The 18,107-nt window shown below is 42.7% G+C and overlaps 1 long non-coding RNA gene across 1 annotated transcript in view; it reads right to left on the bottom strand.

Moving 5' to 3' along the window:
• Positions 1 to 11,204, bottom strand: part of LOC102158255 — a 33,339-nt gene extending 22,135 nt beyond the window's left edge. Inside the window, exon 1 of the long non-coding RNA XR_002344326.1 lies at positions 8,622 to 11,204. This is a non-coding gene — a long non-coding RNA (uncharacterized LOC102158255). The remainder of the gene's footprint in view (positions 1 to 8,621) is intronic.

The following is an 18,107-nucleotide window of genomic DNA, read 5'->3' as shown; positions in this document are numbered from 1 at the left end:
CCAACTCACACCAACAAATGAAAACAACCATGATAAAATCACTATAACATATTAGTCAGTGAAAAGTATGTATTCTCAAGAATTGTGATATACTATGTGGCTATACTGCATTCTAGTTTCTATCATTTAAGTCCTTTTAAGACTTGGTGTTTATAAAAATAACCTAGTAAGGAAGCGGTGGAAGAAAATGAAATTTTATACAATAGATTACATGAAACACAAACTTATGAAACCAGTCAAATTTTCTGAATTCTTAATTTATATAGAATTGTTTTTATTTTTGTCATTTTAATCCTCTTGCATTTTATAATGATAGCATTTTTAGGTTAATGGTTCCCAGACCTAACTTTCTCAGGACAGCAAAACTTACCAAAGCCAACTGAGAGCTATCACAGAGTTTTGCCAAACTGTTCATTTTGCCAACAACAATAATCACAAAGAGCTACCATTGCCATCATTTCAGAAAGGAAAGGAAATTTCAACACCAAAAAATGTAGGAAATTCATAATTTCAGAACAAAAGAAAGCTTTTCCCAAGAAACACTATTTGTTAACCAGAGATTATTTTAAAGGATATATTTATAGTTATATAAATACAAAAAACTACATCAAAATTTATTTTATAATAAAATGTATGCTATGTTTATGTGGTTTAAGTTTTCTTTTCATTTGTTAGCACTATATGTATTTGGTACATTTGTATTTTATTTCACCCAAGAGGAGAGCTGTAAGTTGTAACTCATTTGGGTATTTCATTTTTATCAATACCACTATCAAAAACTCCATTTCATATTGATATGAACAAAAATGAAATAATCCCGTTAGAACTGTTTCGATTAATTTGAAGAGCAAGAATGCCAAGGAGCAACAGCTCCCATATTGCTAAGCCCTTTCTTCCATTTTGCCCAAATGGGCAGGCGGGAAGTCTAGGTGGGTGGCTGTGGCCACAGCAAGTAAGCCAAGGCACTCCCCAGTCCCTGCTCCTCACTCTCAGGACAGAACCGCCCCCCCCCCCACCTCACAAAGGGAAGCTGGACATTTCTGCCAGACGGTTTCCAAGGACAAGTAAAAATTTGCCAACTCAGTGTGGGGGACCACTGCTGTGGGTCATTTTGTCTTTGAATCTCTGAATGTCACATGGTTCAAAGCAGCCTGAGGTGTAGTTCTAGGGTGAGGTGACACCCACCATAAAGCACCTTTCTATTTGTAAATTAAGCCAAATAGGAAAAAACTTTAGGGGAGTTCCCATCGTGGCGCAGCAGAAACGAATCCAACTGGGAACCATGAGCAGACGCAGCTCGGATCCCACATTGCTGTGGCTCTGGTGTGGGCCGGCAGCTACAGTTCTGATTAGACCTCTAGCCTGGGAACCTCCATATGCCACGGATATGGCCCTAAAAAGCAAAAAAAAAAAGAAAAGAAAAAACTTTAGGAATAGAAATGCTGGGTTTTAATCTGTATTCATATCTACTTGATTTCTTAGACTGAGATCACAGGGTCTGAGCAAGAAGACCATGCAGGTAAAGGGCCATTCTCATCATATCCTATCAAGGGTACCTACTATCAACATAATTCTATCCCTGTTAATATCAACTTTGGTCCCCTGGCTGAGGTTGTTTGTTAATTCTCCAATGTAAACTTTTTCCCCACACATACCCCTCCTCCCCACACTGTGCTCTTTGAAAGGAAGTCACCATGTGTGGCCCACATTTAAGTGCACCACCTCCTAGAGGATAGAGTACTTAAATAAATTATTTGGATTTCTGGATGGGAGGTTTATCTATTCTCTTGCATTCATTTATTTATTTAACCATTTAATCAATATATTGTCACTTTTTTTTTTTTTTTTTTTTTTTTTTTTTGTCTTTTTAGGACTGCATCCATTGCATATGGAGGTTCCCAGGCCAGGGGTTGAATTGGAACTCCAGCTGCCAGCCTACACCACAGCCACAGCAATGCTGGATTTGAAATGCATGTTCGACCGATACCACGGCTCATGGCAACGCTGGATCCTTAACCCACTGAGCGAGGACAGGGATCGAACCCACACCCTCATGGTTCCTAGTTGGATTCATTTCTGCTGCACCACGACGGGAACTCATTTTGGTTAATTTCAAGTTGGAATTTTTTTTTAAATGTTGAGTTTGAGAGCTATTTATATAATCTAGATACTTTATTACATACAGGATTTGCAAATATTTCTCCCACTCTTTAGTTTGTTTTTTCATCCCCGATTGGGGCTTTTGAAGAGCAAAACTTTTAAATTCTGATCGTCTGATTTTTTCTATTTTTTCTTTTATGAATTGTGCTTTTGTTGTCATATCAAGGAACTCTCCATCAAGTCCTATGTCCCAAAGACTCTCTTCTATGTCATCTTCTAAAAGTTTTATAGGTTTACATTTTACATTTAAATCTATGATCCCTTTTGAGTTAGTTTTTATATAAGTTGTGAGATTTAGGTAAAGGTTTAGTTTCGGCTATGAATACCCAATGAGTCAAGAATATTTTTAAGGCCGTGATGTCAAGGGGTATGGCCGCTGAGATGGACGAGGAAGAGAAGAGAGATGAGGGGAAGCTTGCGGATAATTCTTTCCAAAGGGTAGATTCTGCTCTTAAGTGAAAGTGTAGTTATAAAGTAAGTCAGCTGATTACAAGGAAGGGGGTAGTAGTTGTACATTTCAGAGAAAAAAAAAAGAAATGAAACAAAATACAATAAATGAAACAAAAAGCTGGAAGATGCTGTGGGGGACAACACGTCCTTGGGAGGCTTCTGGGTCTCTGTTAAGGCGAAAGGGCAGGGAATACTTGGAGACAATGTGAGATGAGCTGATCACAGAGGAGGGGGCGGACGGGCAGCTGCAGAGTCCCAGACGTGTTGCGAGAGGGGAGAACTCGGAGTCCCGTTGGAGGACAGAGCCCAAGGGACAGACGGACTTAGACATCATGAAATTCTAAGAGACACACACGTATTGGACCAGGTCTGGAAGTCAAGTGAAGCAGTTCTGAGGGATCATCAGAGCAGAAGAGGGTGAGCAAATGTTCAGGCCACTAAATGAGATAACTCTGAAAGCACTTTGTTTCAATGCTGCATCTTAAAAAGCTAAGAATTATTACATACATATAGTCAGGTGAAAAAAGACATGGCACAATGGAGTTAATATGTTTGATCCTCATTGTCTGGAAGTTACTCATTAATGGTTACATCTAGACACCCATGACAGTGTTAGAATATCCACTGGCCTGGATATAATGATTCTACACTTAGTCATAGCAGATAAATATGTGAACATACACGCACACACAGAAAAACAATTTGGCCAAAAATGGTAAGGTCAGCAGCTATAAAATGAAATTACAGATGGTGTTTTAAAGCCTTGGTTAGTTTAATTCATCTTCTCACTGATTCCTACCCCTTTCTCCTTTGTTCCAATTCCATTTTTCATCATGTTTTGACAGGTGAGGTTGTTCACGCAAAAAGATCCAACACAAATAGAGGAATGCCACCTTTGCCTCCTCATCTGGGACAGAGCAACCCTCCCTTTCCTTCTTGCAACAAAGCAGGCAAAACACACACTCTCCCACTGCCCCTTGACTGAGCAGATGGAGGAATGACGGTGGCACCATTGTTTTGCCTGCAGGGAGGGAATTTGAAGGCAGTCAATAGGTCACCTGCCCTCTCTTCTCAGGATCAGCCCTCCACCCAGACTGCTGTGTGGTTTAACCTTAGACTGCTTCAGACTTCAGCCAGCACAAACATGCCACAGCAAGAGGGAGGATGACTGTATTTGCACCTGCTATTGGTTTAAGCACAGGCTTTGTTTGATCCTTAAAAAAAAAAAAAAGCTTTATTATTACATTACAGCCCAAAGAATTTAGACTTTAGCCTGCAGTCTGCCTTCTCTTGGTAATAGAAACCTTTCTTCCATACAAGAGGGGAGGCCTGATGGAATTTTCTTCTTTTCCCTAGGAGAGTGAGAAAATGAACTCAAGACTTCTTTGGACTCTGTTTTATACCAACTAAAATAATAGAAAGAGGTCTTTAATCACATGGGAGAAAAAAAAGAGCATCTCCTGCTTAGAGTAAGTGCAGAGAAATGCGTGATTAGAAGTAATTAATACTTGTGAGAGAAAAATGTTCGTCTCGTAGATGCTCCACCCTGAGGCCACACCAGGTAAACAGTTTTCTTTTATGAGCTTCCAGTGGGCAAAATGGAAGAGACTAGAACCCTCCCTCCACTGCCCAGTTCTACTGAGGGCTTGAGAGCTAGGTCTGTGGAGGGGCCACTGAGGAGAGGGCCAGCTGAAAACCAAGGGGAGGAGAATAGAGACAAAGGCCCCTAATGCCCACTGAAAAGGAGGATTCTTAAGGACTGATTTCCATCAATGGAAAAAGCCCAAGAATGGCTCTGTATATGTCTGCCTTGTCATCAATGAGCAGTGGTTTGTTTTTTTCCCTCCACAAGCAATGATTTCTGTGTTAGTTTTCTACGCTGTGTATCACATTAACTTAGACACTTAAAACAACACACATTTGTTATCTCATAGTTTCCTGGGGTCAAGAGTCTGGACACAGCTGAGCTGGGTCCTCTGCTCAGGGTCTCATGAGGTTGCAGTCAAGACATTGGCTAAGGCTGAGTTCTCCCTAGAGGCTTGACTCGGGACAGATCTGCTTCCAAATTCCCTCAGACTGTTGAATTTATTTCCTTGACACTATAGGATTGGGGGCAAGCTGCTTATTCCAAGTCAGTAACAGCGAGGGAAACAGACCTCAGGATGAGTCTACTGGGAAGATGGACTTACACACGCTAACACAATCATGGGAAAGACACTCCATTCTCTCTGCCATAGTCCACTGGTTAGAAGCAAGTCACAGGTCCTGCCTACACTCAAGGGGAAGGGATTACATGAGGGTGTGAGCACCAGGAGGCAGGGATCATGGGGGCCCCCACAAAGCTTCTCTGCTTCTGTTCCTATCTCCCTAGCCCTAGAAGTTTAAAGGTATGGCTAGAGAGTTACAGAGGCAAACATGTGCAGGAGACCCCTAAAATGAAGGAGGCTATTTGATGTTTACACTCTTACTCACACACCCTAACCTAAAAATAAAATAAAGTTAGGAATTTTTCTGAGTGGTCGATGCATGAAATTTTGCAGTCACACGGCCATGGATTTGAATCCCTGATCTATGATGCAGTAGTTGCTTAACTTCATCGATCCTCGGGTTTCATCTTTATTTATTTATTTATGTGCCCATGACATGTGCAAGTTCCCAGGCCAGAGACTGAACCTGTGCCACAGCGGTGACCTGGGCCTCTCCAGTGACAATGCTGGATCCTTAACCTGCTACACCACAAGGGAATGCCTCGTCTTTACAATACGAAGAGTGGTACCCACCTTTGGGGTTATTGTGAGAATTAAATCCAGTAAATGAGATAAAACACTTAGAGTAATGGAAGAACGGATCAGTGGTCACTGACATATCCAAGAGCACCTCATCCCAGGCTTTCTACGATGTGCTCTAAAAATAGAGAACACTTAATCCCCAAAGGAGGGAGGGTGCCCTGCTGAGGTCTGAGTGGATTTGGCACCAGTTTGCCTCCATGCTCCCACAAAGCTGTGGGTGTCTTCTAAGCTTCTGACCGGCTCTGCCAGGAGTCTCTGGCCTACCTTCTCTCACATCTTCATCAATGGAACCAGCAAGCATTTGCGATGCTAGTTCAAGGTCCCTGCAAAACTCCAAGTGTCTCACCCAGGATACCTCAGGGAGATTTCTCCTTACTCCAGATGCCTCCACCCACCCTGTTCTTAGGCAGAAACTCTCTCGTCATAATGAACCACAAACTTTCTATCTGCTGACCCTGCTTAGTCCTTGGAACCTGATTCTTGAGAAGGATCCACTCAATTACTCACTTCCTGAATACTTATTCAACACTCAACACCTACCCCGTGCCAGGCACTGGGCTAGTTTTGGAAAGAGAACGGCAATGACTACAGAACCCTCCCCTAAGCAGCCCAGCGGCCAATGCAGAAAGAGACACAAGCCAACAAAATACAACTGACCCTTGACTTTGGCCAGAAGCATGGCTGACACCCTGCAAGAATCCTTGAGTCTGTGAACACAAAATTCAGGCAGGTCCTTTGCTTTCTCCCATGTCTCGGTTCCATCAAGACTCATGGTCTCACACAACTTTTGCATTTCCTGCTTTCACTACCGTTTGGTGTCTCACTTGATAAGCAGTTTTTGTGCTAGCAGGAGTCCTTACTAAAATGGTTTCACAAACCATGTTTTCCTTTCTCCACAGAATGTGTGTGGTGGACTCATTTCTTCGTCGGTGCTGGGCAGGCCCCCCCCTGAATGTTTCACTTTCCATTGATCCCGAATTTCTGACTCTCTTCTGGCTGAGAACCATCCATTTCTCAAGCGCTCACTACTTTTCCTTTATTTGTACACAAAGCTGCGCAAAGCTGATATCCTTTTAAAAACTTTGTTTTCACAAAGAAATGAAGTGTTTACTATTTCAGAGTTGTTCTCCACCAATCAGCGAGTGGAGAAAACAGAGTCATGTTGAGGTGTCCTGGCTCTGCGGTCATTAGCTCCCCGGGTTCACACAGCCTCCCACACGCCAGGCTCCTCACAGCCTACGAGGTGCCCATCCATGCCTCGCCAGTCATTTGCCTCTTAAAAATCTAATATTACCACTAATACAATGCAAAATACGTTGAAAGAGGACAGTGTGCCAACCAGATATATGTATTACATTATTTAACCTTTACAACCACTTTTCAAGATGGAGAGTAATACCAGCATTTAAAAGATCAGGAAACTGAGGTTTAGAGATTTTACCTGCTCAGATTTACATACTGCTAGTAAGTGTAGTGCACGCGTCAATCCCCAGTAGCCTCGCTCGGGGCTCTCGCCCAGTGTAAAAAGGGCTTGTGTGGGCCTGAGAACCAAGTTAACCTTCTTAAGAATTTGTCCAAGCTCAGTTCTGGCGCCACACCCCAGGGGACCAGGATAGATTACTAGCCACAAAATCCGATGGTTAGCCAGTCACTTGTACTTTAAGGGGTATTCATCACAGCTCAGCTCTGCATATGGACTAATAAAATATAGCAGTGGGCCTCTGTGCAGGAAGCCAACAGGGAAAAATTAAGAACAAAAGAGAGGAGTTCCCACTGTGGTGCAGTGGGTTAAGAACCTGACTTCAGGAGTTCCCATCATGGCTCAGTGGTTAACGAACCCGACTAGTAACCATGAGATTGCGGGTTTGACCCCTGGCCTCGCTCAGTGGGTTAAGGATCCAACACTGCCTTGAGCTATGGTGTAGGTTGCAGACATGGCTCAGATCCCGAGTTGCTGTGGCTCTGGCTGTGGTGTAGCTTGGAGACTGCAGTTCTGATTAGACCCCTAGCCTGGGAAACTCCATATGCCACGGGTGCGGCCCTAGAAAAGACCCCAAAAAAGACAAAAAGAAAGAAAAAAAAAAAGAATCTGACTTCAGTGGCTTGGGTTGCTATGGAGGTGCAGTTTCAATCCCCCAGTCTGCTGCAGTGGGTTAAAGATGCCGAGGCTGGGATTCAGTCCCTGGCCTGGGAATTTCCATATTCTGCAGGTCCAGCCATTAAAAAAAAAAAAAAACAACAAAAAACAAAAACCAACGAAGACAAAAGATGATCTAGAATGAAGGACTAGGGAACAGAAACAACTCTCAGAAAACTCTCTGAAGACTAAATGCCTTTTTTTTTTTTTTTTTTTTTTTTTTTTTGTCCTTTTAGGGCCACACCTGCAGCATATGGAGGTTCCCAGGCTAGGGGTCAAATCAGACCTGCAGCTGCCAGCCTTCACCACAACCACAGCGAAGTGGGATCCAAGCCACATCTGTGACCTACACCACAGATCACGGCAACGCCGGAGCCTTAACCCACTGAACCAGGGATTGAACCCGCGTCCTCATGGATACTAGTCAGGTTTGTTAATCACTGAGCCACAGCGGGAACTCCAATGCCTTTTTTTTTTTTTTTTTTTAACAGACTCACAGACATAGAGAACAGACTTGTGGTTGCCAAGGTGGGGAGAGGGAGGGATTGGGAGTTTGGGATTAGTTGATGCAAACTGTTATATATAGAATGGATAAACAACAGGGTCCTACTTATAGCACAGGAAACTATATTCAATATTCGATGGTAAACCATAATAGAAAGAATATGAAAAAGAATGTCTATAGAACTGAGTCACTTTGCAGCATATCAGACATTAACACAACACTGGAAAGCAAATACACTTCAATCAAATAAAATTTTAAAAAGGCCTTTCTTTTGAGCAAAGCTTGTAATTCTGCAGGGTCCCTAACGATGACAGGGACTGACAGCTGTGAAGGGCGCTCATCAAAGCCGCAGAGCCTTGTGTTTACTCGGGAAGGACTGCTGACCCTGCAGAGGCCTTTGAAGCCGCCCTCGCTCACGCAGATCAGGCTGCACTATGAAGTAACGTCTTCAAAGAAAGGGGGGCGGGAGGGATGGAAACATACACGTCCAAGCCAGTTATTTCACTGAGGCGCTTCAAAGAAACATTTCCTTTGATCATTCTGACCTCTCATTAATAATAAATGTGAAGATTTTACTCACAGAAATTACTCAGAGACTTTGGGCTGATGGAGGCTTCAGTTTGACCCATCATCATCCGAGCAACGGGGAGGATAAAGTAGGGAGTCACAGGCTGGTTCTTCAGGCTTCCAGCAGGAAGTGACTTACGTCCCCCTCCTCCCCCTCCATTGGCCAGAGAGAGTCACATGGCTGCCCAAGTTCCAGGGAGACAGGGAAGCACCATCCGGCCACAAGCGGGTAAGTGAGGATGGGATACTAACAACACCTGCTGAACTGTAGTGATGACTACACAAAGGCCAAGAGAAAAGAAGGAATTTTTAGGAAGTCAAATGAAGGCGTATGGTCAAGAGAGGAAGGCACTCCTGAGCTTTGCTACATCTCCATAGTAAATTCTCCGATGCAATATTTCCATAAAGACTTTCAACATAAACATCACCACTGTTGGAAGACGCAGGTGTCCTGATCTGACAACATCATCAAGGAACAATAATTCCAAAGAACTGTGGAATTTATATAACTGGGACAAGCTCGTAATTCTGTGAGTCTAGGGTCCCTAACAAGGACAGGACTGATGGCTCTGAAGGGCACTCATCAGACACCCAGAGACCTCCTCTTATGTGTAACGGGAGGAAGAATCAATTCACCTGTCGCCTGGGTCGTTGGTGAGAAGGCTAGGAAAACTCGTCGTGGCACTCTGCGATAGTGAAGTACCAAAACTCAGACGGCACCACTGACCTTTCTCCCTTGAAGTTGCCTATCGCTCTGCAGTTTCTCTAAGCAATTCCAAAGCATTTTCCTATATCATATAGCTTCAAATAACTTGACAATGGCAATTTATATTTATTCGCTTATTACTTCATTCAGCAAACATTTATTGTGAGGGCCTATGACAGGCAGTCTATTTCTCTCGACACAGGAATACAAAGATAAGACATGGTCCTTACCCTTAGGGCACTCATTACTAAAATATAATGGGGAAGAAAGACCAAAGGTTAGAAAATTACAGAATATTTTGACTCCAGTTACAGATATATGCACCACATACGATGGGAGAGCTATTATGAGTAATATTTATTAAGACCATCATCTGCTTTGGAAGGGAGCAGTGACTCCGTATGGTCCACCCAATACACAGGGCCCTCCTTGTCTAAGAGTTGTGCAAGGTGTAACTTGCACAGATCCAGGGTCACCATCCCCTTTCAGGATTCTTAGATTTGTATGGATGCCAGTTAGGTGTCTTGAACAAAGGTAAATTTCTATCTATTTCCTTCAAAGTCATCACTGGACTAACAGCAGGGCTGCCAGAGTCTAACCAACATTTAGTAGTCTGAAATATTCATTATATTCTTGTATATTTCATTCTAATTTTATTAATATTAATGTAATGGTAATCTCTGACTGATTGAACCATTTTTTCCCAGTAATCATTGACTATACAGCTAGTCTAACAATGTTCTAGCCACATGGAAGTCCTAGATAAATACAAACCACTATCCTTGACGTCAAAAAAGTTTTAAACTAACTGGAGAAGAAAGACAAACACATGTAAATCAACGAGAGATTAATCATCTCTACCCTGCGTAACACTGGATCTAGAAAAAATCTGAGTTGTGAAAACCAAGAGCTCAACCTTAGACGGGATTTCATCTTGAGCTTGAAGGATGGGAATATTTGGATAGACAAAGGAGACTCATGAGAATGCATGACTCTATCACACTCTCTTTCCAGGGAAAAATGCCTCAAAACTCATACCTTGCTAATGGACATCAGCAGCTGCCCTTGCGTCATAGCAAAGAGGGAGGCAAAGTGAGAAAGGGTAGGAACTCTGCTCCTTATCTCCCTCACCTGCTCCTTCCAATACATCGGTTACCCTGTGTAATTCCCCAGGATGCTTCTTGGACAGAGCAAGCCCTTCTACTATTACTTGTGGTGGTTAAGAAAATAGCTACTACACTGATTCCAAAGTGTGGTACCCAACCAGCAACATATGTGTTATCTGGGAACTTGTTAGAATGGCAATCTTTGGGCCCCACCCCAGAACCAGTGAAACTCTGATGGTAGAGCCCAGCAATCTATGGTTTAACAAGCCCTCCAGGTGATTCTGATGTACACTAAGGTTTGAGAACCACTTGGCTCGTCAGACATTTTAAGTTCAAATCCTCGCCCTATTGGCACCATGGGCTCCATGGCATATTTCCGTGGCTTATCAAAATTATCAGGTGGTTAATTTTGCTAAATCTCCAAAGAGGATAACAGTAGTTTCCACTCTCATGGGATCATTGTGAAGAATAAATGAGTTAATGCATGTAAATCTCTTAGCATAAGCCTTCAGTGAGCACTCAAAGTATGACTCTTAGCCCTGGGCGAGACTTCCCTTTATTTTAAATCATTTTTCATGCCAAAACAGTTGGAAAAATCTGAATCAGAGCTGTGTTTTGCAAGCCTTCTCGTCACCTTCACCACCGTCACTACGAACAGCACCACTTTCACCGTGATTTGGCCTACTATCTCTAGCCTATAATTTCTCCTCCAGTACAGTATATGCTCTATAGTAATAGCATAAATGTACCACTTAACCTTTTTTTTTTTTTTTGTCTTTTTGCTATTTCTTGGGCCGCTCCTGAGCAAGGCAGGATCCCCCCCACCCCCCCCTCCTGAGCAAGGGCAGGATTCGAACCGCAACCTCATGGTTCCTAGTCGGATTCATTAACCACTGCTCCACGACAGGAACTCCCACTTAACCATTTTAAGAGTTCAGTTCAGTGACATTAAGTCACACTTTTATACACCAACACCCTAAGACATGTCACACTTTTGCGCTCTTATTACCACCATTCATCTCCAGAATTTTTTCAACTCCCCAACTGAAACCCCAGACTCATTCAGCACTAACTCCCTTTCTCCTCCCTACCTCCAGGCCCTGGCAACCCGCATTCCACTTCCTCCATGAACTTGACTACGCTAAGTTTCAAGGAGACTCTACCTTTCAAATCTATGTGACCTTGAGAAATTCCACCCTTCATATGAGTGGAATCATACAGTATTTGCCTTGCGACTAGCTTATTTCACTTAACACAGTGTCCTCAAGACTCACCAATATTTTATCATGGGTCAGAACTTCCTTCCCGTTAAAGGCTGAACAATATTCCATTGCATGTATTTACTTTATTTTGTTTATCCGTTCATCAGTCAATGGACATTTGCGTTGTTTCCCCATTTCGGCTATTGTGAATAATGCTGCTACGAACATGGTTGTTTAAATAACTCTTCAAGTTCCTGCTTACAATTCTTGTGGGTTTATACCCAAAAGTGGAATTGCTCGTGGTCTACTAATCCTGAAAGTCCCTCATCTTTAGGAGAGAAGCCTTTCTCTCCTGTTTACTCATCAAGATGCTGTGTCTGTGGCTATGAGAAAGAGAGTCTTCTGTATCTAGAACAAAATTGTAGGATTTCCTGGCAGTCCTCAAAAACTGTAAACGGGGTAAGAGCAAGTCTACTACTAAAACATATCTCATACCCTAGACTCCATTCATCACGGTGAAGGGCTTTTCTGCCCTATATACAAATGTAAAGGACACAGAGAGAAAACTTTATTTTCTTCCATTCCACTGGTGATAAGGACCAGAGAATAAAGGGAGATTATAGGGTGGACCATCTGCTATGACAACCTAGTTTTCCTCCAGTTGTTCCCAACCAAACACACGGTATCATTAACTTTGACTGTGGTCATCACTTTGGCCTCAGGCTTAATCTATTTTGACTAGGAATATTGTCCTCGGAAACACTACAATTTCCTGAAGAGACTGCAAATCAGCAGTCTTGCCTAAAATCATACATGGCCATTATCTTTCCTCTGCTTGAAAGATGTACAAAGACAGTATGTCATTGTGAGACGGGTGGTTTTCTTTATTTAGTGTCTGCCTTCTGGCTGAGCTATAAGGTAAGGCAATTAGATACCCAACATTTATAACAGACATGTTGAACTCCCCTGATATGTCCTGCAGGGGTTAAGCAAACACAAAGATAATAGACTTTAACTAGCAGTTAGGAGGTTTAGACTTCCAACTTTTTAGACTGCATGAACTATGATGGCGAGACAATAGACAATGTGCTCATTTACTGCTCAAAAGCACCTTGAGATGAAATCTTGAAAGCAGAATCCTTCCTACCTGTGAGGTCCACAAGACACGGGTACTTACTAAACATCTTTTTATGCAAGGCTTTCAGGTTGAGTTTTGTCGAGAATAAGCTAAACCAACACAACCCCTCTAGGAGGCAGTGTTGTGTAGTGGAGAGGTGGGCTGGATTCAGCTCAGCTGGGTTTCTAGGAGACTCTACCTTTCCAATCTATGTGACCTTGAGAAAATGACGAACATTCTTCACATCTGGGTTTCTTTGCCTGAAAAATAGAGATATTAACAGCACTTGCAGAGTGTTTCATATTGTCCAAGGGTAACTGGTACCTGGAAAACGCCACTGACAATGAATGCCCCAAAACGTCATTGAAAAAATAGGTAGTATGAGAGCATTTCCTTGAAAAATGAACTGTAAATTATACAAATTACAAAACTGTCTTACATTTAACCAAATTTAAAGTTTCAAGTCCAGATATTTTCATAAAAACGACGAATAAATTAGGAGGTTTTGTTAACATTTTCAAATAAATTTGTGTGATCACATTATACATCCTTCATTTTCTATTTGACCTTCAAGGCAACATTAACAGGATATTCATTTTGCAAAACTATGCTGGGGCTTAAGGGGTTTTCAGAGAACTTTGCTGTTCCTTCAGTGTTGAATCTTCCCTTTTAAAGCACAGATCAGGCCAAATTCACATTTGCCAATGGCTTGGCAAGTCATTCCCGTACTTCTCTTGTATTACTTTCATCAGTTTCACGAAATCTTCAATGTTTGACAAAATTGAACTTTTTCCGTTTGCAATTCATCTGCTTTGTAGTTTCATCGTATAGTCAGTCTCATGTGGTAAATATCTGACACTGAGGCTCTGACCGACCAAGGTGACTGACCCACTGGCCAGCATCGATGCTAGAATAAAGTAGGCAGCGATATTTGAATGAAAACTGATTTTGATAAATGACCAGCTCTTTATGACAATTTTTGCTTTCATGACACTTCTTTTTTTTTTTAATTTTTTTGTCTTTTGTCTTTTTGTTGTTGTTGTTGCTATTTCTTGGGCTGCTCCCACGGCATATGGAGGTTCCCAGGCTAGGGGTTGAATCGGAGCTGTAGCCACCGGCCTACGCCAGAGCCACAGCAACGCAGGATCCGAGCCGCGTCTGCAACCTACACCACAGCTCACGGCAACGCCGATCGTTAACCCACTGAGCAAGGGCAGGGATCGAACCCACAACCTCATGGTTCCTAGTCGGATTCGTTAACCACTGCGCCACGACGGGAACTCCTCATGACACTTCTTAACTACAGAAATTTAGAGAATGAATACTAAGCAAAGACCCTTGCTTTCTCATTAAACTGTTAAAACTGTATCATGTGCTCAACACAGTGCCTACTGAATAGAATGTGCTTTTGTTGTTTGTTTTTTTATATAGTGATTTTAATTTTTTTTCCATTATAGCTGGTTTACAGTGTTCTGTCAATTTTATATTGTACAGCATGGTGACCCAGTTACACATACATGTATAGATTCTTTTTTCTCACATTATCATGCTCCATCATAAGTGACTAGATATAGTTCCCAGTGCTACACAGTAAGATTTAGTTGTTAATAGGTAGTCTCATTATTTCCTTTAGAGGATCTGCATGTCCACAAATGTCAAAGGCATTTAAACATACATTAATAATATAAACTAAGAAGAATGTTTCCTTAAATCCATTCCCCCTTTCATCTATAACCACCATGATTAGAGAGTCAAAAAAAAAAAAAAAATCCCTCATTGTCCAGCCTACCTCTATTTCTTACTTCCCTTTCCCCTTATTTTATTTTATCTTCTTTCAAAAACATAATTCCCCTCTAAGGTGCCATATATTTACATATTTGTTTTGTCTGTTTTGTACCACTAGAATCTAAACTCCAGAGGCCAAGGACTTGGTTTGTCCATTGATGTATATGCAGCACCAAGAACAGGGCCTGGAATGTGATAGGTGTTCAATAAACATTTGCTGAATCAATGAAGAATGGAAGCCTCCTTCCACCGTCCTCACTCCAGGGCCCCAGTACCCAGGGGCCACTACTGTGACCCAAGGTGAGGGATCCTAGTGCACTACGGTCTGAAAGAGCCCCTGATGTGAGTGAGAATGGATACTGTACAACACTAAGAAGTGACAGTGCCGAGATTCTGAGAGGAACCAGGAGCATGTGGATAATCATCGTGGACTCAGACCCTCTCTGTCCCTAGACTAAGACCCATCCACTTTACTTCCGAAGGAACAGGGGGCTGTTCCATTGCAGAGCAAAGAAAGGAAGTTGGAATTCTGCCTCCTACAAAGGAGAAGATTTGTGTTTGAGTCACGAAGTGGAGGAAAGAACTGCCCCTGAGGGTGAGGCGAAGGTCAGGAACCTGTGTGCTGATCTCATCTCCGACACTAATTGGGTCTGAGACTTAGGAAAGCCACTTCAAACCTCGGGGCTCTTCAGCTTTATCTGTACGGGTGGGTGTGGCCAGATCAGCATTTCCTAAACCACGTCTCTTGGGACCCTTGACCCCTTCTGCTCTGAGTGTAGCCACGAGCTAGGTGTGGCTGTCAAGCACTTGGAAAGCAGCCAATTTAGAATGTAAAAACTAAGGTAGGATCTCATTAATAGTTTTACCTTGATTAATGTTGAAATCATAATACTTTTATAATTGAGGGAAATAAAATATTATTAAAATTAGGATATTACGGAAGGCTGTGATTGCTGTGGGGATAGGAGGCAGAGGGGAATTCTCAGTAGTTTCTGCTCAATTTTGCTGTGAACCTAAAACATCTTTAGGAGTTCCTTTCTTGGCTCAGCAGAAACGAATCGGACTCGTATTCATGAGGACACGGGTTCGGTCTCTGGCCTCGCTCAGTGGGTTAAGGATCTGGTGTTGCCATGAGCTGTGGTATAGGTTGGAGACAAGGCTCAGTTTCAGATGCGCTGTGGCTGTGGCATAGGCTGGCAGCGACAGCTCCTATTCAACCCCTAGCCTGATAACCTCCATATCCTGCAGGTGTGCCCCCACCAAAAAAAAAAAAAAAACAAACTCTAAAAAATGATAGATAAAAACTTTATATAAAAAATTAGGCAAAACCTATTTCCTTTTTTTTTTTTTTTTTGGCTCCTGTGACAAATGGAAATTCCCAGGCTAGGGGTTGAATTGGAGCTGTAGCTGCTGGCCTCTGCCAGAAACACACAGCAATGTCAGATCCAAACTGTGTCTGCAATCTACACAGCAGCTCACAATAACGCTGGATCCTTAACCTAATGAGTGGGGCCAGGGACTGAACCCCGGTCCTCATGGATACTAGTTGGGTTCATTACTGCTGAGCCACAACAGGAGCTCCCCTATTTCTTTAAAAACTAGCGACCAGAATATTTAAAATTGATATGTGTAACTCCAGATATGCAAGGTATTTCTAAATGACAGTGCTGCTCTACAATCTGAGAGAAGTCCCTCTGATCAAACACTGCATCTCACATCCCCTCCCGACCCCCTCCAACCCCTCTCTCAAGTCATAGTGCTCATCAGCCAAGTGAGCACACTGAGGCTGCTTATGGTATCCAGTGTCTAGAAACCTGTATAATTGGCATTTTCCTTTCTTTTTTTTTTTTTTTTGGATATAACATTTAAAAATTTTTATTATAGCTGACTTACATAATTGGCATTTTCTAAATGCATTGATCATAAACTCTCTTTTCCACTGAGCATCTCTTAATACCTCTCAGCTCTGAGGAAGACATTTTGGAAAGCAGTGGTCTGGTTTTTCTATAAAGTCTTTTTAGATTCTAATAATGTGTGATGAATGGATCTACGTACACGGAAGGAAGCCAGGAGCCAGTTTTTCAGATGTTGGTTCAGATAAGGAGAGTTTTAGGGAGAACTCCTGTTCAGCAGTCCTTCCTGGGACAGACTGCCACCCACGGAACCCTGGAAGGGAGGAGAATTGGGAAACCAGAGCGTGGACCGGGCCGAGGGGTGGAGGAGGCGGAGCGGCATGTGCTTTTGGAAGGATGTCCTCGGAGAAGCCTCGTGCCCTCCCAGTAGAGCCCTGGCTCTCCCCGGCTTGGGATGTCGATGCCCTCAAAAAATAAGCATCACAAGGAACACCTACGCCTCGGAGAGAACGTGCAGGGACAGAACAAACCCTCAAAGGGACTCACACAACGTGGTGTTCCACGTGGAGACGCCACAAGTGGCTGGAGGTGGCAGAAAGTCCACAGTTAGGGGGACACATTACCTGTCCGTGAGTCCAACCCAGGCCCCGGAGACGGATCTGTTCCACACTTTCTGGCCTCTCACCTCCAGGCCTCCCGGGAGCAGGGGGGCAAAGCCCTTGAGTGCTTATCTAGCCAGATAAGGCAGGGAAGCCACAGCCCGTGGCCTCAGACAGAGATTTCTGGGCGGGTGATAAGAAACCTCTTTCTAGTCTGGCATTTCAGCCTGAGCTTCCAGACAGTAACCCAGGCCGGGTGCTATATTACCTCGGATATCTGAGGGGGTTCCATTATGAGAGGAAGTTTCTCCTGGATGAACCTCAAAAAATTCTATTTCCTCTGTAAAACAGAGGAAATGCTTACTAACTTCTCCCTTTTCCTCTGTAACTGCCAACATATTGCTGAATAGAATGTGCCGCTTTTTATAAATTCCAAGCATTTATCCTGAATTAATAGCTTCTATAGTTTTATTGAGATTAATTTATATAGAACCAAATTCACCAATTTTTACTGGGCCTGAATTTTAGCAAATGTATAGTCATGCAACACCCCCACAATCACGTTTTAGAACACCTCTGTCACGCCTGAATTTTCCTCAGATCCCTTTGCAATTAATCCTCACCCCTACTCTACACCCCAGGAAACCACTGATCTGGCTGCTGTTGCTGTAGTTTTGCTTTTCCTAAAATTTCATGTAAATGGAATCATGCTGCACAGCATATATGATTTTTTTCTGGATTTTTTTCCCTTAGTATGATGCTTTTCAGATTCATTCGTGTTGCATCAGCATCCTGTTCTTTTTAGTTGTTGCTAATCCATTGTATGTCATTGTTTTCTTTTTTTTCTGTACATCAGGTGATGGGCATTTGGATTGTTTCTAGGTTGGGACCATTATGAAAGAATGTCGCCAGGAACAGGCATGTGTACGTCTTTCAGTGGACATACACTCTCGTTTCCCTAACAGGTAAATACCTAACCGTGGAATTGCTGGGTCATATTCATTTTTTGAAAGGGCTGTATGTTTTTGCATTTCCACCAGCAGTATATGAGATTTCCAATGGCTTCCCATTCTCACCAACTCTTGTTATTGTTAGTCTTTTAAATCTTATTCTAGCGTGGGTGTAGTGGTA

Source organism: Sus scrofa, chromosome 5 (assembly GCF_000003025.6).
Source record: "Sus scrofa isolate TJ Tabasco breed Duroc chromosome 5, Sscrofa11.1, whole genome shotgun sequence".
NCBI lineage: Eukaryota > Metazoa > Chordata > Mammalia > Artiodactyla > Suidae > Sus > Sus scrofa.
Note: the sequence above shows the minus strand (reverse complement) of the source record. Positions and strands in the feature narration are given on the sequence as shown.